Here is a 27077-nt window from a genome sequence, read left to right on the forward strand (position 1 = left end):
CAAATATCAGTAAGTTAGTAAGTATTCATAAATTTAAAAATATGCTTCAATCTGTGTTCATACTCCATGAGTTCTTTTTCTGGGAATGGAGAACATTTTTCATCCTAAGTCCATCAGAGTTGTCTTGAATCATTGCAGCACTGAGAACACTAAGTCATTACTACTGCTGCTGTGTACGGTGTTCTCCTTGTTCTATTCATTTCACTTTGCATCAGTTCATGGAGGTCTTTCCAGATTTTTCTCAAGATCATCTTTTCCACCATTTCTTATAACCCAATGGCATTCCAATTGACAAGCAAACAATCCCCTCGATTTCCAATTCTTTGCTACCAGAATACTGTTGCTATCTACATATACTGACCCTTGCTTTAGAGGCTACATTTTTCTAGGACTGGGCAAGGTCAAAGCTGGGACCCCTCAGTGGGTTTTAACAATTCATTTTATTGCAGCAGAGTAATGGTTGTTCAGTAATGGCAAAGCCATCTCCTATTTCACTGTTTCAAAGCTCTAAAGATATTCCAGTTTGTGGCTGTTATGTGCGTCTTTGATCTGTGATGCAGTCACAGACTCTTAGAATTAGAGAGACTTCTTGCAGGTCATCTAGCCCTAGCTATGTTGACACCCGAAACGGTAATTTGCCTTGCCAGGCTGATTATCTTGTTCAACTGAGCCTGAATGTGTCTGCTAAGATATTCTTTGAAAATTTCATCATTTTCTTCTTCCTGGAAGAACTATCATTTTCAGACCAAATTATTAAGCCACTTCATTCACCTTCAGGAAAAGGGATGGATGCTTTGTAAAAGGGATGGAAGAGGGGCAATTAGAATGATCCAGTAAATAAATAGGAATCTGAGACTGTGCGTTCTAGTAGCTGAGAGGGAACATGGGAAGATTTTGAACCTGGGTGCGAATCCAAGCTGTGATGTTTATCACCTGGGCCTCAGTTTCCTCATCTGTTAAGTGAGGTAGGTGGAGCAGATGTATTCTGTGATCCCTCTTAGCTTTAAATTTGAATTTCATTGCCTATAGAGGTGTGGGTCATTGAAACACGCTGATTTCTCTTTCCCCTCCTTATCCCCAACTCATGGTGGGATTTGGGAATATCTGGTAGAATGATAACAATGGTCCTAGACTCAAATCTGGTCTATAGACCAGCATAGCTCCTGGTTTGGGTCATTGAGTGTCATTTGAGATGATGTTCTGGGACAAATAAAGAGTCATAAGCCTGTATAATTGGAGAAGACTGCGGAGAGGTAGCTCAGTATATGGGAAGGATTGCAACTAATATTATTTTCAACTAATTCTATTCAACTCTCATGGGCCACTGATGATATTATGATGGTGGAAGTGATATCCAAACTGAGTTGAAAGACAGTCAAGGATTCAGAGAGAGAATTGGAGGTGGAAGGAAGGAAGGAAGGAAGGAAGGAAGGAAGGAAGGAAGGAAGGAAGGAAGGAAGGAAGGAAGGAAGGAAGGAAGGGAAAAGCTAGGTATGGTAGATGGCTTATACAAACATGAAGGTAGCAGATAAGACATCAAGTTCAGGAATAATCAGAAGGCCCTTTGGGGTAGAATAGAGTGGGTAGAGCACCAGGCCTGAAGTCATTTTGAATTCAAATCTGGCCTCTGACACTAATTGTGTGGCCTTGGGCAAGTCACTTCACCCTGATTGCCCCACATCCAGGACCATCTCCAGTCATCCTGATTCATATCTGGCCACTGACCCCATTTGGCTCCAGAGGAGGAAGAGAGGCTGGTGACTTAGCACAGCCTCCCCTCACTTAAATCCACTTCACCGGCATGCCATGGCATCATGTCCCTGTCATCATGAGCTTCTTCAATAATGAATAACAAAAGAGGGGAGCTAGGTGGCGCAGTGGATAAAGCACCAGCCCTGGAGTCAGGAGTACCTGGGTTCAAATTTGGCCTCAGACACCTAATAATGACCTAGCTGTGTGGCCTTGGGCAAGCCACTTAACCCCATTTGCCTTGCAAAAACCTAAAAAAAAAAATAACAAAAAGAATAAAACTGTGTGAAGGGAAATGATATGAGAACAGATGAGAAATGCAGAAGTAGCCCAATTGTGATTTCCTGTGTTTTTTATCCAGTTTTCGCTAGGGAGCCAAGGAGAGTTTCAGAGCACAAGAGTAATCAAGGCATACCTGCATCTTATCAGTGCTGTTTGGAGTGTGGATTGGAGAGGGGCAGGGAGAGACTGGAAGTAGGATGTCTAGTTAGGAAGAGGTGGTGAGGGTTTAATTCAGGGACCTGTGTTGTGAGTGAAGAAAAGGGGATAGATGTGAGAGATAATATAGGGACAAGACTTAGGGAATTATGTTGAGAGAAGTGTCAAGATTGATTACATAATGACTACAAGAATGACCACTGGGGATAGCCCAGTAGTGGATAGAGCACCAGCCCTGAGTTCAAATGTGATCTCAGATACTTGATCCTTACTAGCGGTGTGACCTTGGGCAAGTCACTTAACCCCCTTGGAAAAAAAAAAGAATGACTGCAATCCATGTCACTGAAAAGATGATGGGACCCTCAACCAAAATGGAGGGGTTTGGATAAAGGGTGGAATTGGATATGGTGGGAAGAAAGTATATTCTATTTTGGGCATGTTGAGTTGAGATGCCAATGTGATAGCGGGTATACATATTTAGCAGGCAACTGACTGTACAGTACTGGGGATCAGGAAAAATATTAAGACTGGATCAGTAGATTTAGGAGCTCTCTGAGTAGAGGAGGGCATTGAACACAGTGGATTAGTTCCAAAAGAGAGAAAGGGTCCAGGACAAAACCTTGGGAGACATTTGTGCTTCCAGAGTAAGAGGTAGGTGGTGATCAAGTCACTGAGGAGGAGTGGACAGATAAGTAGAAGGAAAACTCACAGAGGGGAATGTCAGAGATGTCAAGGGAGGAGAAAATGTTCGATAAAGGTAAAAAAACAAACAAACCTGTATATACCAAGGGAGTTGAGGACTGAGAGAAAGCTCCTCTCAAGGGGAGGTATGAAATCATTGGTCACCTCCGGGATCAAATAGAAAACCTTCAGTTTGGTTTCAAATCCTCCCTGCCCTCCTTCCGCAACCCTTCCAGTCTTTATAACACCACCCCCAGTCTTGGATCTAGTGCTCCTGGACTCCCAGCTGTTTTTTGACCATCTCCTGAGTCAGGGTCCTTTTCTGGGCTGCTGTCCATCCTGGAAGGCCCTCCTTCCTCATCTCTCCCTCCTGGTTTTCTTAGCTTCCTTCAAGTTCCAGCCAAAAGCCTACCTTCTCCAGGTGTCTTGCACCATTCCTCTTAATTTTTGTACCCTTCACCTGATAATTATTTCCTGCTTATGCCTATTAGGCTGAAAGCATTTCCCCAGCCCTTAGTACAGTGGCTGCAACACTTGTTTTTCAGTCATGTCTGACTCATCACGACTCTGCAGATCAAGCTATCCATGGGGTCTTCTCGACAATGATACTGGAATGGTTTTCAATTTCCTTCTCCAGTGGATTAAAGCACAGAGGTTAAGTGACTTGTCCAAGGTCATGGAGCTAGTGAGTGTCTAAGGTCAAATTGGAACTCAGGTCTTCCTGACTCTAGGACCAGCACTCTATCCACTGAACCACTCAGCTGCCTTTTAGGCAAATAAAGACTACGGGACTTATGCAATGTAACTCAGCATGTGTCTGAGAGACTAGATTTGAACTCAGGTCTTCCTGACTCTAGGCCAAAACTCTTCACTGAGTCATCTAGCTGTCCCCGCCTAGCACATTGTAGGCTCTTAGTAAATGTTTATTGATCAGCTCCTTGCTTTGGATAGAGAAATTTCAGTGAGATCAGAAGCCAGATCACAAGGGTTTGAAAAGCAAGAAGAGGAAAGATATAGGACAGTAACTGGAGGGAACAACAGAACCAAGTGGATTAGGTTTCTTTGGTTTTTTTTATTTTAAAGGGGATAGGCCACATAAGCACATTTGTAAGCAACAAGCAAGGAATCAGTGGACCAGGAAAGATTGAAAATACAAGAAAGGGGATGATTAAAGGGGCCAAGGCCTGAAGGAGACCCGAGATGCCTGGAATCAAGGACACAAAGGGGTTGGTAGGGTTGCTAGGAAGGATTGATTCATTTAAAAAAAAAGAATTGAATTTCTCTTTATATTTTTAGTTGGGTTTTTTTTTTTGCAAGCAATGGGGTTAACTGACTTGCCCAAGGTCACACAACTAGGTAATTATTAAGTGTCTGAGGCTGAATTTGAATTCAGGTGTCCTGACTCCAGGGCTGGTGCTCTATCTACTGTGCCACCTAGCTGCCCCCAGAAGGGTTAGTTCTTCCTCTGAAACAACTGGTATGGTTTAGGAGAGTACAAGAAATAAGGTTTTGGGGTGTGGAATAAGGAGGAAGAGGAAGCTTGCACTGTTGACTTTGAATTTCTGACTTATGTAAAGAGGCTGGGCCATCTGGCTGAGCCTGAGGGACAATGGAAGGGATGGTGTGGGAGCATTTTCTTTTCAGAGACGTTGGGGGCTCTGGACCCTGGGTCATTTTACTTTTCAAAGTATAGTGGCCCATTTGTAAAATGGGGGTGCCAACTGGGATAACAAAGGCCCCATGGAACCATGGGAAAGCTGACTGGCCTTAGAGTCAGTGGACCTGTGCTCACCTGGGCCGCTCCTTCCTTATATGACCCTTGACTTGCTTGGATCTCAGTTTCCACATCTGTAAAGAGTGCCTTTGCGACCCCTTCCAGTTCTCCAGGATCTTGGAGCTGCTCCCAGTTTAGAATGTTGCTCTTTCTGGTCAATCCTTCTTCCTGGGTCCATTAAAAACATCATGGGGTAAGAGCGACATCGTGTGGCCAACTCTAAATGTACATTCCTTCCCCCCCCCCCTTCTCTTGGGGAGGGAAGAAAAACCAAAGTTTACTACCCCACCTAAAAGGAATCACAAACCTTAGAGGTCAACCACATGTGGCCTTCAAACCTCTACCTAAACTTCTCCAGGACAGAGAAATCAATCAACTTGCAAGGATTTATAATGTGCCCACAGTGTGCCCCTCACTGCTGTATGGAAATCCTTGCCCCCGGGTGGCTTAGAGTCAAATGGATGGGACACCTGCCACTTTAGGTAGGTTTGGGCCTGTTGGAAAGTTCAACTAAGAGTCTTACATAGAGCTTCAATCTCTGACCTTGCAACATCCATCCTCTTGGTTCTGACCTCTGAGTCAATCTCCCTTCTAGAGAGGACGGTATCCCATCCCCTTAAGTCTTTTCCCACCCATCCACCAGTCCTTTCACTATTTGGCTTATTGTGTTCTGGGAACGCTCTGGCCTGTTCTTCCTAAAATGTAGGAATCATTCAGATGTGGGCTGACTAAGCCACTAGACAGTGGGTCTTTCTTTCCCTGAGACTCAAACCAAAAGCTTCTCTGTCTGCCCCCACTCCACTATATCATTTTTCACCTCATGAAACAACTTGGTTTATTGTGAAGAAAGCGGCTTGGATCATTAGAAATTGGGTGTGAGTTGGAATCAAAGGAGTACTTTCAATCCCAGCTCTGAAACTTATTGCCTGGGTGACCACTGCAGGCCTCAGTTTCCTTACCTGTAAAATGAAGGGATTAGTTAGATTGGGTTTCCCAATGAAAGTTTCTAAGCTGTCAAGTACCAGATAAATTTGAGCAATTTGTTACTGAAAGGATTACAGTCTAATTAGGGAGACAGAAAGGTAATCTAAATCATGAACTTGCAATTTTTTTTTGTTTTTTTGTTGTTAGGTTTTTGCAAGGCAATGGGGTTAAATGGCTTGCCCAAGGCCACACAGCTAGGTCATTGTTAAGTGTCTGAGACTGGATTTGAACTCAGGTACTCCTGACTCCAGAGCCAGTGTTTTATCCATTGCACCACCAAGCCGCCCCCCTGAACTTGCAATTTTTAAATAAATTTATAATTTATAAACAAAACAATTAGAGAAGAATTCTAAGGTAATATACAATGCAGTGACTACAACATCCATTAAACAAAGGCCATGGTCTCCCCCCCGTGTTGGAGTCCATCTCCAGTCATCTTGATTCATACCTGGCCCCTGACCCCAGATGGCTCTAGAGGAGAAAGTGAGGCTGGTGACTTTGCACAGCCCCCCACCCTGCCCAGAAATCCGATTCACTTGCATATCATGGCATCACCTCTCTGATGTCATGGTCCTCTTTGAGAATGAAGGGGGCAGCTAGTTGGTGCAGTAGACAGAGCCTAGCACCAGCCCTGGAGTCAGAAGAACCCGAGTTCAAATCTGACTTCAGATATTTGATACTTATTAGCTGTGTAACCTTGGGTAAGTCACCTAACCCCATTGCCTTGCAAAAATGCAAAAAAATAAATTTTTTGAAAGAGAGAATGAAGGACAACCACCACAAATGAAGCACTAAAAGACACAAAGCTTTTTTTAAAAATACTATTATAGATGAGATGCTATAAGCAGTCATGAGAAAATAACTTGCTTAAAAATGATAAATTTAAATAAATACTGAAGGAATTGACAATAAAGGAAAGACTATTGGTTAACAGGATTGATTAGGGGAAGAATTTTTGGCAGAGCAACAAACTGAGATGAGTCCTGGAGAAAACGAAGGCTTTGAATCCATGGAGAGGGCATTTCAGGGTGAAGAAGCCCACCTGGGAACTCCAGATGTCCTAAAAGTCTCAGCCCAAGTATCACCTTCTATTTATTCCAGACTTATAAACGCCAAAGAAAATGGACTTTTCCACATAGGAGAGAAAAAGATTTGTACATACAATGTCTGAGCAGCTGTTTTTTTTTTCTTTCTAAGTATATAAGGAGTACTTTCAAAGCTATCATGCCTGCTGGTACTTTCTTTTGGTCTTCCTTCTGTTATGTGCATTTTTTTAGTCCCTTAATGAGCTTAATCTTTTTTTCTTTTCCTCCCTCCCTCTTCCTCCTTCTCCTCCTCTTTCCCCCTATGCCAATCCCCTCTTTTGCCCTCCTGTTCTCCTCTCATTTGAAAAGGAACAAAAATCCTTCTAAAAAAGATACATAATCAAGCAAAACAAATCCTCACATTGACGGTACACAAAAACGTTTGTCTTATTCTTCTTAAAATATTAGTAGAAATTCTTTTTTTCCAGAGCTAAGGCTCAGCCAGCAGGCAGGGCCCTGAGCTTATCATAACAGCAATCCTTTGCACTCATCCTCTGGATGATCTCATTCTGGCAGTCACATAATTATTGTATTGCTTTGACCAGCACCAGATGTTCTCTGAGCTCAGACAAGCGCCAGACCAAGCAAGGATGACTTTGAGTCATGCTACCCTGCTAGAAATCACATTTGTCACATTGTTGACATTCCCCCTCTTTGTCAGGGCTCCAGCTGAGCTCTCCCCACACTGACTTGGGCCCCCCCACTAGGGATGGAGCCCCAGCACATGGGTCTAGATCCCTCCTACCTTTTCTCTCACTTTGAAATTAAGCTTATCTTTGACTACTGTTTCTCCTGTGTCCAGCCTGTCCTGTTTGGCTCTGGTCATCCGCAAGTTAACCAGTGCAATCCGATTGACCTTCTACATCTTGAGTCCATCACCTTTCTGCAAAGAGACTGGCAACATACATCAATCCTCTGGAATGATTGATCAGAGTTCTCAAGTCTGAAATTGTTTTTATTCATAATGTTTTTGTATAAACCATTCTCCTGGTATTGATATCTTCATTCTGCATCAATTCATACAAGTCTTACCAAGTTTCTTTGTAACAATCCATTTCTCCCATTTCTTAGAGTGTGATAATATTCCATTACATTCATATACCATACTTTGTTCAGCTTTCCCCAATAGATGGGAATTCTTCCAGTTACCAGTTCTTTGTTCTTTTTTTTTTTTAAGGTTTTTGCAAGGCAAATGGGGTTAAGTGGCTTGCCCAAGGCCACACAGCTAGGTAATTATTAAGTGTCTGAGACTAGATTTGAACCCAGGTACTCCTGACTCCAGGGCTGGTGCTTTATCCACTACACCACCTAGCTGCCCCCAGTTCTTTGTTCAAACCCTACCTTTAAGATGAAGGCTTCTCTGGTTCCCACCAACTGCTAGGGACCTAATTATCCTGTATTTATTTTATATGTTGTGTCCCAAGAGAATGTAAGCTCCTTGAGGACTAGCTCCTGACTAGCACAGAATACAGTAGGTTATTTGACGAATGCTAGCTAATTAATTGACTGAGGCCAGATCCTTGCCTGTTGTTAGCAAGTGTCAGAGGGAAGACTCAATGGTGTGGAATTGCCTATTTGGGTACCAACCACCATTGAGTTTTCTGTACCCCCATCCTGCACTAGATTGCATGTTCCTTGAGAGTAGATACCCTGTCTCATTGGTCCCTTCATTTCCCTCCCTTCCTAGTCTTGCTTTGTACTTAATAAATAAATGACCGTGGTATGTGCCATTATAGGTGTTACATTAACCAGTTTTTCAAGACCTGTTGACTCACAGAACAAAAAAGGGTGACTGAGAAGAGGTAACACATGTGTTATGTGTAGTTTCATGGGCAATAGATACTACTAAATAGCCTATAAAATGTTTATGAGGGTATCCTAGATAATCAGCCCTGCTTAGGAGAGCAGAAGGCTAACCCCAATATGGTGGCTCTCAGTAGAGAAGTACCATCACATCCCTGATCCTTGGGCAGAACTGGAGTCCCTAGGACCCTTGCTCCTCCCATTCCAGAGTCATAATGAGCATTAAGTCAACAGAACTTTGCTTTGGGGCATGCACCTGATGTTAAGGGGGCTCAGAAACCTTTCTTCTTCTGGTAATACTTCCCTCTCACAGGCCACGATGAAGCCTAACCATCAACCCACTGTAGAGTCCTCTAGAGCTCTTCTCCTGGAGCCTGCAGTGTTCCTTCCCCCTCACTATGATGAGACTGTCCTCTGTGTAATGTGGTGTGTATAGGTGGAAGAGTCTCCCCAACTGGACAAAATCCCAAACACAACTCAAACAAGTGCGCTTTGCTCCTGCTTGGAGGCTGACTTCAATTTAAAATGAGGATTGATAAGGAACGCTGGCATTCCCCAGTTCCCGGCTTGGCCCCTTCCTTCTTTTGACTTAGGTGATTGCCATGGCCACACTGGAACACTCTTACCAAGGCCCTAGGCAGGAGGAGATGCCTGTTCCTTTGAACTGTAACCCAAAGTAAGGAAACTTTAGGACAGAGAAGGTGCCAGGTGAATGCCAGGTACATTGCAGAGGAACTCTTACTGAAGAACATTTGGGTCCTCTATGTGATTGAATTCAGACTGCAGAAGGTCCCAATAGTCTCCCAATCCCAGCTTCCAGGATAAACATAGAATTATTCCCAGGAATTTCCCCCTACACTGAGCTTTGACCAGGCCAGTGACAGAGATCACAGAATCATTTTAAGGGAAGGAAAGGAAGTTCATTGTTTGTTATGGCTCCCAGCCCTTTGGGAAGATATATAGAGTGGTCATTATTGGTTAAGAGCCATGGCTAAATGCAAACCATAGAATAGCATACATGGAACCTAAATAGTAATCCAGCTAAGGGCAGAATAAAATTTTATTAGATTAAAGGATCTAGAGTATTTTTTCCTTAAAAGTTGCACCAAATTAGAACAAAAGGAGAAAAACCTCTTCCCCTCAAGAAACACAAAATGAAAATTAAAGAGAAAAAAAAGGCGAAACGTTAACTGGTCTTTTTTTTCATTTATCACTGTTATTTTTCAGTCAGAAAGCGAGGACTAATAGACATGGTTTAACATATGACAAGCTCCTGGCCAGGGATGGAATACACCTAACGATATCTGGTAGAAGGTATTTACCTGAAGTCTTGTACATGGAATCAAGAAGACTTTAGGGGGCAGCTAGGTGGCACAATGGCTAGAGCACCGGCCCTGGAGTCCAGAGGACCTGAGTTCAAATGGGACCCTCAGACACTTCATAATGACCTGTGTGGCCTTGGGCAAGCCACTGAACCCCACTGCCTTGCCAAAGAAAAACAAAAGCCTTTCGACTGAAAAGGAAGAGGGGAAAGAGCAAACTGCCTTTATGTGAACTGTGTATTACAAGGAGAGCGACATAATGGCTGGGAATATCTCGCAGGAGGCAGTATTATTATTGTTGTTATCTCCATTTGGCAGAACAAGAAACCAAGGCAAAGAAAGAGATTAAGTGACTTGGTTGAGACAATTGTCTGAAGTAGGATCCAAATGCATGGCTTCTCGGACTCCAAATGAAGCACTACAACCATTATGCTTTGTTTTTTCTCTGCATGTCCAAACAGAAATGAACAAGGTATGGGATAAGGGTTGAGATGTATTTGAGAACCTAACAAACAGGGAAATAGAACTTCATAGCAGGGGTCTGAGCTGAGGGTTCAGGAGAACTGATAGTTGGGGTTTCTGTGTGAGCATTTATATCTCCGAAATCTGCAAATCTTGAATCAGATCTTGATCTATTGTTCTCTGGGCAATCTAGATTTAAGAAAACAGTAATACAGATTAAACTTAAAGGTGAGTCAGAAGTACATTTTCCCCCCCCAGAGAGCCAGTTGTTAAACATTTACCAGCACAACCCTGCCTCATGGGTATCATTGAGACCTGCTGAGATGAAATTCATGACTACACTATGGTACAGGAAGAAGGTTCTTTGTTCAAAAGAAACATGTTATGGAAAAAGAGGGGAGGGAATGGAGTAGTAGATAAATACTGTAATAATATAAAATGATTTTATAGTCACAATAGTGTAATAATAATAAAAATATGGTAATAAATGGGGTATAAAATATGGCTATATTCATAAAAGGAAATCTAGGGGAATTGGGTAAAGAACTATCTAGAATGGGGTGGGGAAATCTCTGGTCAGGAGATCATATTGGTCTGGCTTTGCCGAGGGCTGCAGGAAGAGACTTGAAATTCAATAAATATGGTCATTTTGGGGGGTGAATTGTTTGATCAAATATAGCAGGTAAATGATGTTATAAAAATCCAAATGATCCTTGGCAGAATAACAATTCCCTACTCCTGACCTAGACTAAAAGACAAAATAGATAAGTTGGGAAAATAGTGCACAAAACTGGTATGGAAGCATGATAAAGGGGATTTTTTGATTAACTACACAATCAGGAGAATTCTCTCTGCCAAAAGCATAGCAAACAATAATTTCTTGGTTTACCTTAAGGATAAGGTCACCCCTTTAAAGGTGGAGGAATGGGCAAGGAGAAATTCTACTCGAACAGAATCTCATTAACAGGGAATAGTTTTTTGTCAGATTGTGGTGGATGTGATGGGAAGCTTGGGGACAAATGACCACTGCAACTTAGAATGTGAGATAGAGAAGAAGAAAGGTGGCAATAGTCTGACCTGCATCCTAGATTTGAAGAGAATTGATTTGAAAGGTTTCAGGAAAAGGACAGGTAATATTTCATGGACTGAACTTCTACAGGAGATTCAATTATCCTAGAAGAGATAGGAAGCTCTTAATAATGAAATCCTAAAGACCCAAAAAAAAGTGATGTGGAAGAAAAGGGGGAGTTGCTTAAAAAGACTGCAGTGGATATACAGGGACTCCATGGACTAGCTGAGAATTTTAAAATATGGAAGATGAAAGTCAACCCAGGCTAAAATGGAAGGGATACAAGGTTGTGGTAAGGTGATACAAAAATTATTGTTGATGTTGAAAAGGAACTGAGGCTGCTGAGGAAAGACAAGGTAACAAAAGGGGTGGAATTGGTTTTAAACATATTGGGGAAATGATTCCAAGAAGGGATGAAGATAAAAGAAAACCAGAAAGCTCAAGTTTAATTTTGCTTTTATTTTCTCTGCTACGTAGAATGAGAGGCTTCATCGTCCAGTGGAAAGAGCACTGAATTTGAATCCAAAGGACCTGGGTTCAAAACTGGCTCTGCCATTTACTACCAGTGACCTTGGGCAAATCACTTACCTTTTTGAGGCTGTTTCTTCATCTGTAAAATGGGGGTGAGGACAAGATGGAAAAGTACCTTTCAGCTCAAAATCTGCTATTCTGTGATCTTTGGGCTAGAAAAAATACAACAAAAAATTAATAACAGGAAGCTGGCACCCAGAATATAGAGGGAGACTTAAGGAGTTTAAGCTCCAAGGCTCATATATGATAATATCCTTGGATACAGAAAACACTAGCAGGCATGTTGGCTAAGCCCTTCTGTGAGCAACCTTGGAAAGGTAATGGAGCCTGGAAAAGGTGCTGAAGGACTACAGGAAAGCAAAGGTCCTGTTTAAAAAAGGAAAAGATGGGAGTAGAATCAATATGCTTTGATGGATTGCAACTCTATCCAAACTGTAATGTTCAGTGATTTCACCTCTGAAGGACTCTAGTGAAGTGCCCCAGCATCTGTGCTGTTCACTAGCAATAAAATGACATTGATCTAAATCAAAGAGGACACAGAGGAGGGAGGGATAATTAACGAATCAGGATTAAAAAAGATCTCAGTAGACAAGATCGTGATGATCTTTAATGGTGATGAATGCAAAGTCTTACACATGGGTTTAAAGAGTCAACTGCCAGAAGGATGATAAGAAGCAATACCATAAGAGACATGTCAGTTGTGGGATATTTGACAGCAGTAAATGATGCCTTGGGCTTACATAATGGACCACACAGAGCAGGTTTTATTTCTGTATTCCTATTTCCAGTGTTTGACAAGTAGGAAGTGCTTGGTAAATGGATACTGATAGCTGGCTGGATGCAGGGAGGTGTTCCAGTCAGATTATATATAGGGTGACATATAGGACATTGGCACCCTAGAGAGTGTTCAGAGAAGAGTATCACCAAGATAGCAAAGGGTCTGGAGATCCAGTTGTATAAAGATCAGGTGGAGGGAGTATGGGGTGTTTATCTTGGAGAAGAAAAGATTCAGGGGGCATGGGTGTCAGTCTTCAGGTATCTGAAACCCCTGTGACATAGGAGAGAAATTTATTCTATCTGACCCATGAGGGCAGAATTAGGGATAACAGGGATTCACTGCAGAAGCAAATTTAAGCTTGATGTCAAGAAACGCTGGTGGTCCCAGAGGCTGTTGGACTTAAGAATAGTAAACGACTTTCCTGAAATTGCCCACCTAGGAAGAGGCAGAAGTAGAATTGAAGTAGAACAGTGTCAGATTTCTAGAAACCACATTCAAAACCCCTTAAAAATCTTTTCAAATAAGTATTATGCTGTCCCTGTCCTTCAGGGGGCAGGCGTGTTACTGTTTCAAATGGATGGATTTTCTAAGACAAGTAACCTCCATAAAATAGGGTTGGAAATCCCAGGCTCTGGGACAGAGTTCTTGGGGTGAGGGGCCTTTTCAAAGGGCAAAGATTAGAGGCAGTTCCACAGATGACTTGGTCCAATCCAGGATGGCCCCTTTCAATCCATTCTCTTAAATATGTGAACTAGGAGCAATGAGTGTTTGTGACAAGGAGGCCCATTTCTACTGCATATGAAGAAAAATGTTCTTAGTTAGAGCTGTCCAGAAAGCCAAGAAATTAAGAGGGAATGACCTAAATCACTTGAAATCAATTAAATGGTTATTAAGCACCTACTATGGGCAAGATGCCTAGATTCTAGGACTACAGGGACAAAAATGAAAATGGTTCCTCCATTTAAGACACTTTTATTTTGGGGGACATAGAGAGAGAGGGGGGTGGTGGTGGTAGAGACAGCCAGCCAGCATGTCATAGTGGAGAGAGAGTCAACCTTGGAGTCAGAAACTCTGGTTTCTAGTCCTGCCTCTGATTTAAGCTGATGATTGTATGTGATATGTGAGCCTCAGTGTTTCTTGGTTCCTTCCAGTTCCAGGACAAGGTTCTTCTGGTTCTAAGAGGTAGAGCTGAGGAGGAAGGATAGACCAAGACTCAGCTAGATGTGACAGGCTGAGGAGGGGATTTCCTGGTCAGACAAGGTTGTACTGAAGGAGATTCCTCCCAGCTTTGAGATCCCATGATCCATAAGAAACTTCTGCCTTGTCTGTCTTGTGTCCCTGAGACAGTTGTCAGCTGGTGTCTGGGGATGCTTGCCACCTAACTCTTAATTGATGTTTCTAAAATGCTGGGTCTTCCCCTGTTGAAAGACTCAGAGCATCATTCACTGGTGATTGCTGTCATTTTATTCCTGAGAGTACCTGAAGCATTGGATTACCCAACAGCTTGGAACAGGGCGGGGATCCCAGTGAAGCCACAGCAAGCTAGGGGCTCTTGGTTGGTGAGATGTTAATCCAAGTGCTGGATCTTCCAGTGTTTGGAAATGATTCCGGGGAGAGCAGGACAGATCCCTCTGGTTGGCTCCCTCACTGGGGCTTGTACTCTTGAACATGCTGGACACATCCCTAGAACAGCAAAGCCTTGGCCACTGACTGGAAGGACACACCTGAGCACCAGGTGCTGCCTGGACAGTTTTCTAGGGCCTCAAGATGCTTCATTTACATTCTATAAATAATTCACCTGCCAAACTATCTGCTTGTTATCTCTTTCTTCTCCATTCCTGCCAGTTTGTGACTCTCTCAAGAATATGATGTGGTTATAAGAGAGAGAAAGATTTCAGGGAGGGGAGGAGAGGGAAGGAGATGTGAAGGGAAGAGGAGGGGGAGGGGAAGAGATGGGAAAAGAAGGAAAAGGAGAGAGGAGGAAAGAGAAGGGGAGAGGAGGAGAAAGGAAGAGAAGGGAAAAGAAGAGAAAGGAGAAAGGAAGGAAGAGAAAGGAGCAAGGAAGGGGGGGGGAAGAAAAGGGAAAGGAAAGAGGAGGAAAGAGAAGAGGAGAAAGGAAGAGAAGAGAAAGGAGATAGGAGAGAGAAGGAAAGGGAAGGGAAAAGAAGGGAAAGAAGAGGGAGGGGAAGAAAGGAGAAGGGAAAGGATCAAGGAAGAGAGGAGGGAAGAGGAGAAGGGAAGAAGAGGGGAGAAGAGGAGAAGGGAAGGAGAAGGGAAGAGAAGAGAAAGGATCAAGGAAGAGAGAGGAGAGAAGGGAAGAAAGGAGAAGAGAGATGATTATTCTGCTTTAAAAACCCAGGAAAACTGCCTCATTGAGATAACTGGACTTCAGTTGAGATGAAGTGGAAGGAACTCTGGACTTAGAATCAGAATTCAAGGTTTACTGTCTATGTAGATTGGTTTTCTCATCTGTAAAATGGAGGTGATCACACCTTTGCTCTCTGCTCACTCATTCATTCAAAGAACATTCCCCAAGCCAGGAGCTGGGGAAACACCCCCCCCACCCTCTGAAAAACACCAGCTGCATCACTCAAAGAGTTTATATTCTATTTCCCCACAGTTTGATATAAGGGAAGCACTTTATAAACATTTAGGTGCTGCACAAATTTCAGCTCCTATTAGTCCCCTCTCTGGGCCTCTGTCTTCTTGTCTGTCAGATGAGAGGGTTAGACTAGATGCTCTGAGAGGTCCTTTCTATTTCCATCTCTTTCCTCTCCCTGCCCTGTCTTTGTATGGGTAGGCAGGTCTCTAAGATCACTCCTTTGCTCTCTGCATATCAAGGAAGGGATTAGGGCCAGTGTATGGTAGGACCACTGAAGGACCAATCAAGTATCCTTTAGGAGCTCATTTCATTCTTCTCTTCTTTCAAGGGTCTATATCATAAGAGGTCTAGACTCAATTGCTTTTCAGGTATATCTGCCTCTTTGTGACCCCATTTGGGGTTTTCTTGGCAAAGAAACTGAAGTGGTTTTCCATTTCTTTCTCCAGCAAATTTTTCAGATGGGGAATTTGGGCAAGGAGGGTCAATACAGCTAGTAATCATGAGACTAATTTGAACTTGGGTCTTCCCAATTCCAGTCCTGGCACCCCATCCATTATACCACCACATAGATAAGTAGATAGCTAAATATAGATTATATATATATATATATATGTATATATAGCTATAGCCATGATTACATATATATATATATATGTATGTATATGTATATATAGCTGTCCATCTATCTGCCCTATAGAGGTCTATAGCTGTCTTCAGATGACAAGGGCTATCCTACGGAAGGACTGCTCCAAGAGGGCACTGTTTGAAAGTGGGCAAGAGATAGGTTGAACATATTAGGGAGCAGGGAGAGTGATCGTGAGTGTTGTTCGTGGGGTGATAAACATAAGGACTGAGAGAATGTTGAAGGCTGAGAGGTTGCAGGGTGGGGGAAGGTCTGAAGGTAGAAGAGGGTCTGAGAAGGATGCCAAGCCCTTCTGACCCTGAGGGTCAGAGTCTGTGACTTGGAGAGGCAGCCAAGAGATTAAAAGCAGAACTGAGAGGAGAGAGCACCATCATAGGTTCAGTTTGGGATCTGGAAGGGGTCTTAGAGGACTAGATAAACGGAGGCCCAGAGTTGGGAGAGGTCTTGCCCCAAGTCACACAACCGGCAGGGAGCAGAGCTTGGAGTCCAGTTCCGGGCCTCTGACTCCAGCATACGGAGATCTTCTGGACACATCACAATCTTCGGGGTCGGAGGGATGAACGGAGAGAGAGGACAGCAACGGGGGCAAGGGAATGGGAGGCTGGATCCCTTTCGGTGCCCACTGTGCCCGGGTGTGGGCAGGGTCCTGGTCGCCCTCCGCTCGGTGCGTTCTGATTGGAGCTAGGAGGCTCGCCGGTAAGGGGGCGCGGGTTCTTGCGGGGATCCGGTAGGAGTCCAGCTTGGGCCCGGCTGGCCGCCGGCGGCCTGTGCCACCGCTTGGTGTGGCGGTCATGGCGGCGTTGGCAGAGGGCGGCTGGCGGGCCGGGGGCCAGCGGGCTGGGCCTTGGCCCGGACCCCCGGGCCCCGGACGTGTTTCCAGGCTCGGCTAGCCCCCACAACAGGGCGAGTGCCCGTTTTACAGGTAAGGACACCGCGGCAGGGCCTGGGGGAGGGGGGCGGCCGTCTCACGTGGCCCGGGGGAGGGGCGGGGACCCCGCTGGGCCCATTTGACAGGCTCACGGAGGCGGAACCCGGCGCTGCTTGAGTCCAGGCTTCCCCTCTGAGCTGGGCAGGGCCTTGGAGGGCAGCGCGTCCCAGCGGACTGCTGGGCAGAGGGGAAGCCAAGGTGGGGGCCGGCGAAGGGCAAGCGTGGGGCGGCTCGGCCCAGCCGGCAGGCGCTCAGGCCTCTGATTGACACCCCTCGTACCCAATAGAGCATTGGGAAAGAAGCCGCACGGAGGCCTCGCCAATAGCGCTCGCTTTTGTTGACGGGCGGGACTTCTTCGTCTCCTACCAATGACTTTGAGGGGCACGGGCAGAGTGACATGTGGCCAGACCAATGAGGGCCTGTCTCTCCCTCGCGCCCCCCCCTTGGCTCTTCGGAGCGTCAATAAGTAAACGGGTTTAGGTGGATTCGGTTAACTAGACGGCGCCGAACGGAGGGAGGGTGCGGGCGCTACAGCAGCGCGAGGCGGGGGCTTCGAGCTGCCGCCACCCTCCCCGCGGGGGTTGCGACAGAACCGGCCCCGCCGCCATCATGCTCTCGTTTCCCCTTCACCTCCGTACGCGACCGAAGAAGCCGCCTCCGTGGGGGTCGGGGGCGTGGCCCCGTGACTGGCGCAGACACGTCAGCCAATCCCGGCTCGCTCGACGGGATGGCCCCGGCCAATGACAGGCCGCGACGGCGGCGAGGAGCGGAGGGGCGGGCCGACGGCTCGACGGGCAGTCGCGCCGGGCCAGTGGGGAGAGGGTGGTGGCGGCGCGCGGCCAATGGCGTGCCCGAGGAGGCGGGCCCCCGGCTGTTTGTGTTGTGGCCGGGGCGGGGGGAGGGAGGCGGAGGGGGAAAGTTTGTTTATTTTGTTTTGAGTTTCTGGGTCCGCGGCGCTCGCGGAGGTGAAGCGGGAGGGAGTCGCCCCCGCCCCCTCGGGCCGCGTCTCCCACGCCGTCTCCTCGGCCGGCGGGGACTCAGCCCAGCGCGCCGCCGCCGCCGCCGGCTCAGCGGTGAGTGAGCGGGGGCCGCCCCCGGCCCCGCCGCCGCCTAGGCCCCGCCGCCCGGGGCGGCTCGGCCCGGGGCCCCGGAGCTGAAGGGGCGGCGGCGGCGGCGGCGGCGGGGGCGTGCCGCGGGGCGGGTGAGGGGCCGGGGGGGGGGCGGGCGCGCGCCTCTGCCGCAGGGCAGGCCCGCCGGGGGCGCGGGGAGCGCCGGGAGCGCGCCTCCGGCGGGGGGGGGGCGGCTCGGGGAGGGGTGTGTGTCGCGGGAGGAGGCGGCGGGGGAGGGGGAGGGGGAGGCTGGGCGCGCGGCGCTGTGCGCGTGCGCCGCCGGGGGGCGGGGGCCGAGGCCAGGATGCGCGCGCACGGGAGGAGGGGGAAGGCGCTCGCGCCCGCGGCGGCGGATCCGAGCCGGACACGCGCGGGGGCCTCACCTGGCCGCCCCTCCCCCACCGCCTCCCCCCCCCCCCGCGCGGGCCGCCCCTCCCCCACCGCCTCCCCCCGCGCGGGCCGCCCCTCCCCCCGCGCGGGCCCCTGGGCGCCCCGTAAATGACGGCCGGGGCCGCGGCTCTGCAGAGGCCTGCGCTGGGCGGCAAAGGTGGGCAGAAGCCGCCCGGGCGCCCAGGCTGCCCTCCCCGTGCCCCGGGCCACTCCTTCCCCTGCCGGGAGTCCTTCTCTCTGCCAGGCCCCCGAGGGCCTCCTTGCTGTCCGCACGGCGAGCTGGGCATCTCTGCCCACTGTGCCATCGCGGCCCAAAGCCATTTCGCCAGGCGTGCTGGGCACCCAGCTCCTTTGGAGTCCTCCTTGGTTCGTCGCTGCCCCCAGCCCTGGTGCCAGTCGGGTGCCTGGCGTTGGGATAGCGGGCATGGTGCTCAGTCCTAGTCAAATCCCTTGCCTTCTCTGGCCTCCGAACGGGCCGGGCGCTGCCCCCAGGTTCCTTCTGGGCCCTGGCCCCGCAGCCCCCCGCTGCTCCTCACTCTTCCCAGCTACGAAAGCCATCTTGTGCCTTTGGCAGGCCTGACAGTGACTCGACTGTTCCAGAACTTTCAGCGGCTCCCTCTTGCCTTGAGGACAAAGAACGGCCTCCTGTGTGGCATTGACAACCCCGATAAGCCCTTTTGGGCTCATGAGGCTGGAGCCCAAATGAACTCACTGGCTTTTCTTGTCCGCAGCGTTCTGCTGCCTCCAGAAGCCTGGGCTTCCCCCCTGGACCTTGAGCTCACTTTACATCTGGTCCATTGTCTAAAGGTTTGGGGCCTCCCGTAAGCTCTCAGGGGCCAGGGACTGTCTCCCTCTTTTCACTGTATTTTTTGACCCAAAGGGTGCCTAATAAAAACTTGTTGATGGACAGCTCGGGTCATAGTCATAATCATTTGCAGAGTCCCAGAGCCACCAACTTTGGGTAATGGCATCATCCGATCTGAAATGTTTGCTTGTTTCTCTCTGGGTCTGAGTTTTCCTCTCTGTCTAATGGATCTGGGTCCTCAGATATCTAGTGCTGGGTCCCTCTCAGGTCTATACCTATGACCCAGTATGATTTTTAAGACCCACAGCTCCTTCACATACTTCTCATTCAACCTAGTTAGCAGATGTTAGAGACAAGAGGAATCTCAAAACTGGCATACTTTTTTTTTCTCAGGCAGTGGGGTTAAGTGGCTTGCCCAAGGCCACACAGCTAGGTCATTATTAAATGTCTGAGGCCGGATTTGAAGTCAGGTCCTCCCGACTCCAGGGCTGGTGCTCTTTCCATTGTGCCACCTAGCTGTCCCCAAAACTGGCATACTTGTCAAGAGTAAGGGTGATATTTGGGGAAGGGCTAGTCAAGAAATGGAAGACTTTGAGAAAGGCAATGATGCTCAGCAAGCCCCAGAAAGGGTAGCCGCTTTGTAGCCTCCTGGATACACCGGAAGGCTGCTTGGGGAAACAGCACATCCTTTTTTGTTGTGATGAAACGTAGAAGGATGTTTGCCTCACTCTCTTCTCTCGTGTTTTATAAGAGGAGAAGTAGACGTTTGGAAGGTAGTGACTCCCTAGTTCATCTGGTGCCAATTCCGAGTGTCAGATTTTTAGTGACCAGGCTTTGGGAATGGGGGCATCAAACAACTGATGACCAATCCCGTTGGTTCTTAGCTGTAGAGCTGCTTCTGATCTCTTGAATTGTGAGAGGTCTCAAGTGGAACTCAATTCAGGGACTTCCCAAGTCATGATTGAAGGTCTTTAAGAGGTACCTCATGCCCCAGAGAAGGTCACCCCCTTCAGGGGCACTGGTTGGCCACCTTCCATGCTGCCTGGTGATCTAAGCAGCCCTCCCCTTTTCTGGATCAGATAGGCTAGCTTCCCCATCCCCCCCCCCCCCACCCCCATTTGCATCACCAGCAAAAGCTGCACCAGATACTTCTACAATGACTAGTACATTTGTTTAGAATCCAAAATTGAGTGCTTGAAAACAAACATTTAATTCAAAGTACTTTAGCTTGCTTGTTAAATGTCAAATAGCCATTTCAGAGAGATTGGGGTGGGGATGGGTCAAGACTGGATGCTATTTGTTTATATTGTCTTTACCTGAAGCAACAGTATTATTTGGGATGGAAATTCACCTGACTACCATTTAAGGGACCCTCAGCATTTGTGGGTAGATTTCTCTGAGCGTGAGAGTAGAAGGGAAGGCAAAGGCTCCCCACAATCTAGCTCCCCATATGTATTAAGGTCCACTCTGCAGAGATGGAAGGGCTTTGATAAAGTCTGGTCCCTGCTTTCATTCCTCTCCTGTCACTGGCAGTGCTACATTGCACAGTATTACACAGTAAGTGAATGAAACGATGCTTGGTGAGATCTGAGAGCCTTTTGTTTTTCTATCAGTCATTTGGGGATGCCTGTCCTTCCCCTTCCTCACACTGAATTTGTCCTTACAAAAAGAAAAAGAACGAGGCCAACCCTGTGCCCAGTGAGCAGGAGTCCAGCTCTAGTCCCAGAAAAGGACTTTGAGGTCACCTAGGCCTACGTCTTCATTTTCCAGAGAAGGAAACTGAGGCCCCCAGAAGGTTGTCACTTAATAAATAGTACAGCTGGGATTTGAATCCATCCGTTTGACTTCCCAGACAGGGGTCTTTCACTGTAGTAAGAGTGCTGCTGAGAAGTATTTGGGGAGTGGTGGGGAATGACGTCTGTTTTTGCTTTTGCCTTCCTTGGGTTATAAGCCCAGGAGCGACTTCACTCAGTCCAAAGAGGACAGTTCAGTTGCCACCGTGTGCTAGGTGTGCCCGTCTTTCCACAGCCTCTCCACCATTGATGATGGATGGTTTTTGTTCTCTCTGCAGTCTTGTAGGGTGTGAGGTGAAGTCTGTGATTTTGAGTGGTTTCAAATGGTCAGGAACGGTTTGTCAGCTTGAGAACCGACGCTGTTCATTTTATTCAACTCTCTAGATAGGATGAGACGTCTTTCTTGGTAAAACTTTGCACACACAATTTTTTATCCTCTTGGTAGTTTCTCTTTTGGGGCAGCTCAGCACAGGGAATAGAGGACTGGACCTGAGGTCAGGAAGATTCATTTTCCTGAGCTCACATCTGACCTTAGATACTTACTGTGTGACCCTGGACAAGTCACTTCACTCATTTTGCCTCTGTTTCCTCATCTATAAAATGAGCTAAAGGAAATTGCCAGTATCTGTGCCAAGAAAATCACATTTGGGATCATCAAAAAGTTTGTCTTTTTTGTTTGTATAAAAGCTTCCTAATTTTTAGTAATTGGTGGAAAACAGCCTTCCGTAAGGGAAACTGAGTTAAAGAGAGGTGAAGTGATCCTCTAAGTGTCTGAGACTGAATTTGAATTCAGATCTTTCTGATGCCAGGCCCAGTGTTATGTGGATTGTGGTGCATCCTGTGCTTGCCACCATATGGTGTGGGTCTAGAATGTTCCACAGATAAGTTGAATTTTGTGCCTACAGCCTGACTGACTCTAAGTTAAGGCATTCTTCTCATACCTGGATTATTTGTTTCAGAATATTGCACAATAGAGATTGAGCTTTTAAAGACCCTGTTTCTACCCTTTTTGATTTTAAGAGACTCACTAAATATGCAATTTAGTTTATTCTGAAGCTTTTGGGGGAACAAGGAAAGACGGGGGAGTCTGAACTGAGGCATGAAGGAAGCTGGGGAAAGTGGGGGTAGAGCAGTGGAACCCTGCAAGAACAGAGAGGGGAGATGGACCCCCTGTCCACAGGCTGGGGGGCATAAGACAGAGTCAGATATAAAAAAAACTGGAAAGCAAGAAGGGCCTGAACAATTTTAGACCTTTGAAGCCTTTCTACTTGAGTCTGGAGGTGAGTGGATTAATTGAGCAAGGGGAGACGTGGTCAGTCTTGGGACCATGCAGCTGAGTGGAAGGGGATTGGATGGACCTTGTGGCTGCTGCAGTAATCCAGGGGTCCGAGGAGGGCCCTGGCCCTGGGGGGCAGCTGCCTGAAAAATGACAATCTGTGTAAGGGGACACTGAGGTTACAAACCTAGAAGACCAGGATGAAGATAATTTCCCCCCACATGAATAGGGAAATTCAGAACTTCCAGGGGAAAGGCTCAGCTGGCTTGGTTAGGCCTTTGGGATGTCCTGTCCAGGCCACCTAAGAGCACTTGGAAATGCAGCTCAGGAGAGAGGTTGGGGCTAGGGGAATGGCTTCAGGAAGGAGTCTCTGCAGAAGTTGGGGAAAGCCTTGGAACAGTAATCGGGAATTGGGAATGTCCAGGCTTTGTCTTTAACTGTCATTTAGCCTCTCTAGGCCTTGGTTCTTCATCAGTGCAGTCAAAGAGTTGGATACTTTGTAAAATCTCTTGAGTTTAAAAAATTCTGTGCTTCTAAGATTTCCAAATCATGGATGCCAACCCGTCAGTGGACCCGGTCAAGGTTTGCCTGTTATATGTGTGCAAGGTCTCGTGCTCAGCTCAGATGAGCTCTACTGGGATGCTCCGGGGTGTACCCCAGACTGAGCTACTGTGCCACTGGCTCCCCTTTCTTCCATTTCATCAGAAACAGATCCAGCCGCTTCGGAGTCCTGTTCTTCTCTTGCCCATTCTTATCAGGGGTCAAGTTCTATGATTCCCGTTGAAGCCGTCCCTTCCTTGCCATCCCCTTTGCTGCCACAGTCTCTGCTTCACTGGTGTGAAGCAGTCTGCTTAATGGAAAGTAATAATGCAAGAATCTGTCAGTTTGTCCTTCCATTAAGACAGATGGCATCCTCTCTGCTGCAGAGATGGTCTCTGAGGGTTGCTGTGGCCTGGTAGAGCACTCATCTGCCTCTGTTCCCAGCCTCAGTTTGGAGCCTGTCCAGCCTGGGAGAGCCTCTGGGGATCAGAGATGCAGCAACTTCTGGCCTGGCCCCCTCCCTAGCCCTCCAGCTCTTCCCACTCTTCTCCTAGGCATTTCCTGCCCTCCATTGTCTGTTCAATGGAAAGTGGCATGGGCACTTGGCTCTGGGGCCTTGCTTTGCTCAGTTAGGCAATAGAGCAATTAGATAATAATAGCAATAACAACGAGCACTTACACAGGACTGCTTAGTATGTTCCGGGCGCTGTGCTGAGCGCTTTAGAATTATGTCATCGGGTCCTCACAACAATCTTGTGAGGCAAGTACTATTATTATTCCCATTTTACAGTTGAGGAAAGTGAGGCAAAAAGAGTCCCACAACTCAGAAGGGTCGGAAGACTGCATTTGAGGTTGAGTCTGAGGCTCCCCTAGTGCACCACCTGACTGCCCCTCAGTTAGATGGTTGCTTGGTCTAGACCCAGTTCCATTCTCTCTGAGGCTTTCTTTAAACTGCCCTTGAAGTTTGCTTCTCATTTGGCTTAGTTTGCTACCTTGAAATGCTTTGTTTGCTTTTAAATTCCAAATAATGTTCCTCACATCCTTAATGGAATTTTGAGTCTCTTCAATGAGGAGATAGGACTTCAGATCCAAACTACATTCCTCTGAATATTCTAAGTTTTAAGTCTTTACAGCCTCTAATCAATACCCTCTAAATTCGTGGGGCACCCTCAACTGGGTGTGAGAAATACCTTCCCCATGTGGGTGAGGGACTGACCTGCACTAAGGTGAAATACTGCAGATTGACATATAGGGTTGATACCGAAGGACAAGTGAAGAAGCAGCTTTCTCCTGGGATAATCGAATGGTCGTTTAGTTTCAAAATTCCTTCTGATGGAGGGAGAATATTTTCCTTATAAAGATAAACAAGATTTTTTTCCCCCCTAATTGCAATTCTTAGATAGAATTTGGGCAGCTAATTGGCTCAATGGATAAGGGTTGGGCCTGGAATCAGAAAGATCTGCGACCAAATCCAGCCTCAGACACTTGTGTGACCCTGGGCAAGTCCCTTCATCCTGTTTGCCTCAGTTCCCTCATCTGTAAAATGAGCTGTAAAAGGAAATGGCAAAACCACTCCAGTATCTCTGCCAAGAAAAAAAATCAAGCGGGATCTCGGGATCTCAAAGCATCATAGATGACTAAAACAACTGAACCAAAGGTAAAATTGAAGATGACAAAAATAATTCCATTTGAATTTTGGATGTTATTGAAACCTTGTTTTGTTCATAAAGAGCTGTATTGAGTATTTTTGTTATTCTATAAATGAAGAGGCATGTGAACGTTAAGTATAAACTGGTGACTCTAAATGTGATGAAAAAGAAAGGACAAGATTTTATTATGGATAGGAATATCGGAAATTCATAGTGGGCAGTGTGCCCCACCTCGAGCATATGGAATCATCAGTGAAGAGAGTGGAATTCTTTCTTAGAAAGTTAATACTTCCTCTCTAGCTTAACCAGAAGAGAATTCTCATTTCTTTCTCTCTCTCTCTCTCTCTCTCTCTCTCTCTCTCTCTCTCTCTCTCTCTCTCACACACACACACACACACACACACACACACACTCTCACTCTCACTCTCACTCTCACATCTGTATTTAGCTTTATTTTACAGGACCTGGATTCTAGAACTTTGACTCTCCTTTATCTGACTACTTTTAACAAAAGTACCATAAAGAGGTTCTTGTGACTCTGAGAAGTGCAGGGAGAGAATTTGGACCGTCCAGGTGGTCCTGGGCTTGCAGCTTCAGGTTCTGTCACAAGGCTGACCAAAGGAGAATGGGCTTATTCGTCAGAGTTGGAAGGTGGTGACTCACTGGAGCTTATCTTGGAGAGCCAGAGTGAAGGAGATAGCCTTTTGCTCCCCCTCCCCCCAGGGATCCTTGTCTGGCCCTCAGCATGGACCGCTGCCTGCAGTGCCAAGTGGAAGGGCTGGAGCTGGGCAGAGTCCTCAACTGGTAGGGCTCAGGTGTCCTGGGCAGAGGCCTGCCCTCTCAGGCTACAAAGGCCCCTCCTGAGTCCCTGGTGCTGGTTGAGTTGTACAGGAAGGCCGGCTGTTAGGATTATTGGGCCACTGCTCGAACCTGACAAAGACTAGTGAAATTACAATGTTTTCAGCTGTCTGCTTGCTTTTCTTCCTTTGAGCTCCAGCAGCCCCTAACCATCTTTCTTTGCCTTTTGATCCTGTCTTTGGGCATTTTCCTTATATGGTAGCCAGCCATGGGTTTGGGGCTTCCCCCTGCCCCCCTCGAAGTTCCTTACTGTGTGAAAATCATCCCCAATCCAGATTCTTCAGCTTTGTATCTTAGGTTGTCCTGGAGAAATAGTGCTAGGAGGCAATGCATTGATCTTCTCTGGTTTCCCACGTTCCTTCTTTGGCACTGGAAAATTGAACTTCTCAGCCTGCATACTCCTGTCTTCTCTTTGCTTGCTGAATAGGGCTGAATAGGACCGGGATAAAGGGGATTTAGGTGATCTTAGTGGATAGTGTCTGCCCATATAGAAGTGTCAGTCTCTAAGCCTCCTGAGGATAAGAACTGTATTATTTTTTATTTTTCATCTTTTGTTCCTCAGTACCTAGCAGACTGCTTTCTGGGTAGTAAGAAGTTGATTCATAATTCGAATTTTCGGATTTGTAACATCTGTTCTCCTGGGAACTTCCTTTGTTCCTGTCAGCCATGATTGCATGGATGCCACTTGAGTGAATGTTTCCGGTGGTGCCAGGTCCCAGAAGTGCCACCTGTGAGGTGTAAGATCATGTGTAGGCAGTGGATCGACAGTAGACATGGGCCTTGCATTGAAGTGGATGGAAGGCCCTGTCTGAGCAGTGTGTCTGCAAAGCTCCTGGACAGAGGACCATACAGCAGGTTAGTCTTGATGACATTAGAGCTGCTATTGTTCTGCCTCCTCTCTCCTCACTTCCCCTTCAGTGCCCAGGAACACCTGTCCGTCCTGTCTCCAAGCCTGTGCACCCTCTCCCCTGCCCCCTGTAAAGTTTCCAGGTCTTCGGAAAATAGCACTTTGGGGGCCCCTCACGGCTTCAGAGCTGGGGTTTCTTCTAACTTAGCATCTATTGTTTATGAAATAACACTCCTTTGTTCCCCTGGGAACTTGTAGTGTACTTGAGTTGTTGTTCAGTCCTTTCAGTCACGTCTGACTCTTCAGGGCCCCATTTGGGATTTTCTTGGCAGAAATACTGGAATGGTTTGCCCGTCCTTCTCATTTTACAGATGAGGAACTCTTAAGACAAAGTGACCTGCACAGGGTCACACAGCTAGGAAGTGTCTTGAGACCAGATTTGAATTCAGGTCTTCCAGATATTAGCAGCCTGTTTCCTGAGAATATCACACCTAAACTCCCAATTTCACCTGCACTGCAGACCCTCCATGGGCCTCAGGACTCAGCTGTTGCCTTTGATATGGTTGGGTGCCTGCCCCTTTGGAGTTCCTTGTCCTCTTCTCACTGATTTCCCATCCAGATTGCAGGACTTCCCAGATCATGCCTTCTCCGTTACATGGAGAACCATACTTATTCTTGATCAGTAGTGGAAGGTTCAGCTAGAAAGGGAAAACACGCTTTGTTCCTTTGCAGCTGTGCATTGTTTTGTCATGCTGACTCCCACGATACACTTAGGTTTGCAGAACATGGTCTGTAGGTGCTCTGACCAACTTGGGGTCATTGAGAGGATCCAGATGAGGAAACAGAAGAAATAGGAGGTGACTTGCCCTGACTCCCACAGCTGGACAGCAGCTGAGGTGACTTTGGAATTCATTTTACTTCAGCTGGCCTCTCTCCAGCACCTACAGTGATTCCAGGATTG

The 27077-nt window shown here is 47.0% G+C and overlaps 1 protein-coding gene across 3 annotated transcripts in view; it reads left to right on the forward strand.

Annotated features, from left to right (window-relative positions):
- The first annotated feature begins 17799 nt into the window (after positions 1–17799).
- TNRC6B (trinucleotide repeat containing adaptor 6B) overlaps positions 17800–27077 on the forward strand; it is a 218834-nt gene continuing 209556 nt past the window's right edge. For 2 of the 3 annotated variants that reach the window (XM_074226984.1, XM_074226986.1), the window contains exon 1: positions 17800–17922. The gene's annotated coding sequence lies outside the window, so the exon portion shown is untranslated. The remainder of the gene's footprint in view (positions 17923–27077) is intronic. The other variant, XM_074226992.1, reaches the window with a different exon arrangement.

The sequence above is a fragment of the Macrotis lagotis genome, chromosome 2, assembly GCF_037893015.1.
Source record: "Macrotis lagotis isolate mMagLag1 chromosome 2, bilby.v1.9.chrom.fasta, whole genome shotgun sequence".
In the NCBI taxonomy this organism is placed as follows: domain Eukaryota; kingdom Metazoa; phylum Chordata; class Mammalia; order Peramelemorphia; family Peramelidae; genus Macrotis; species Macrotis lagotis.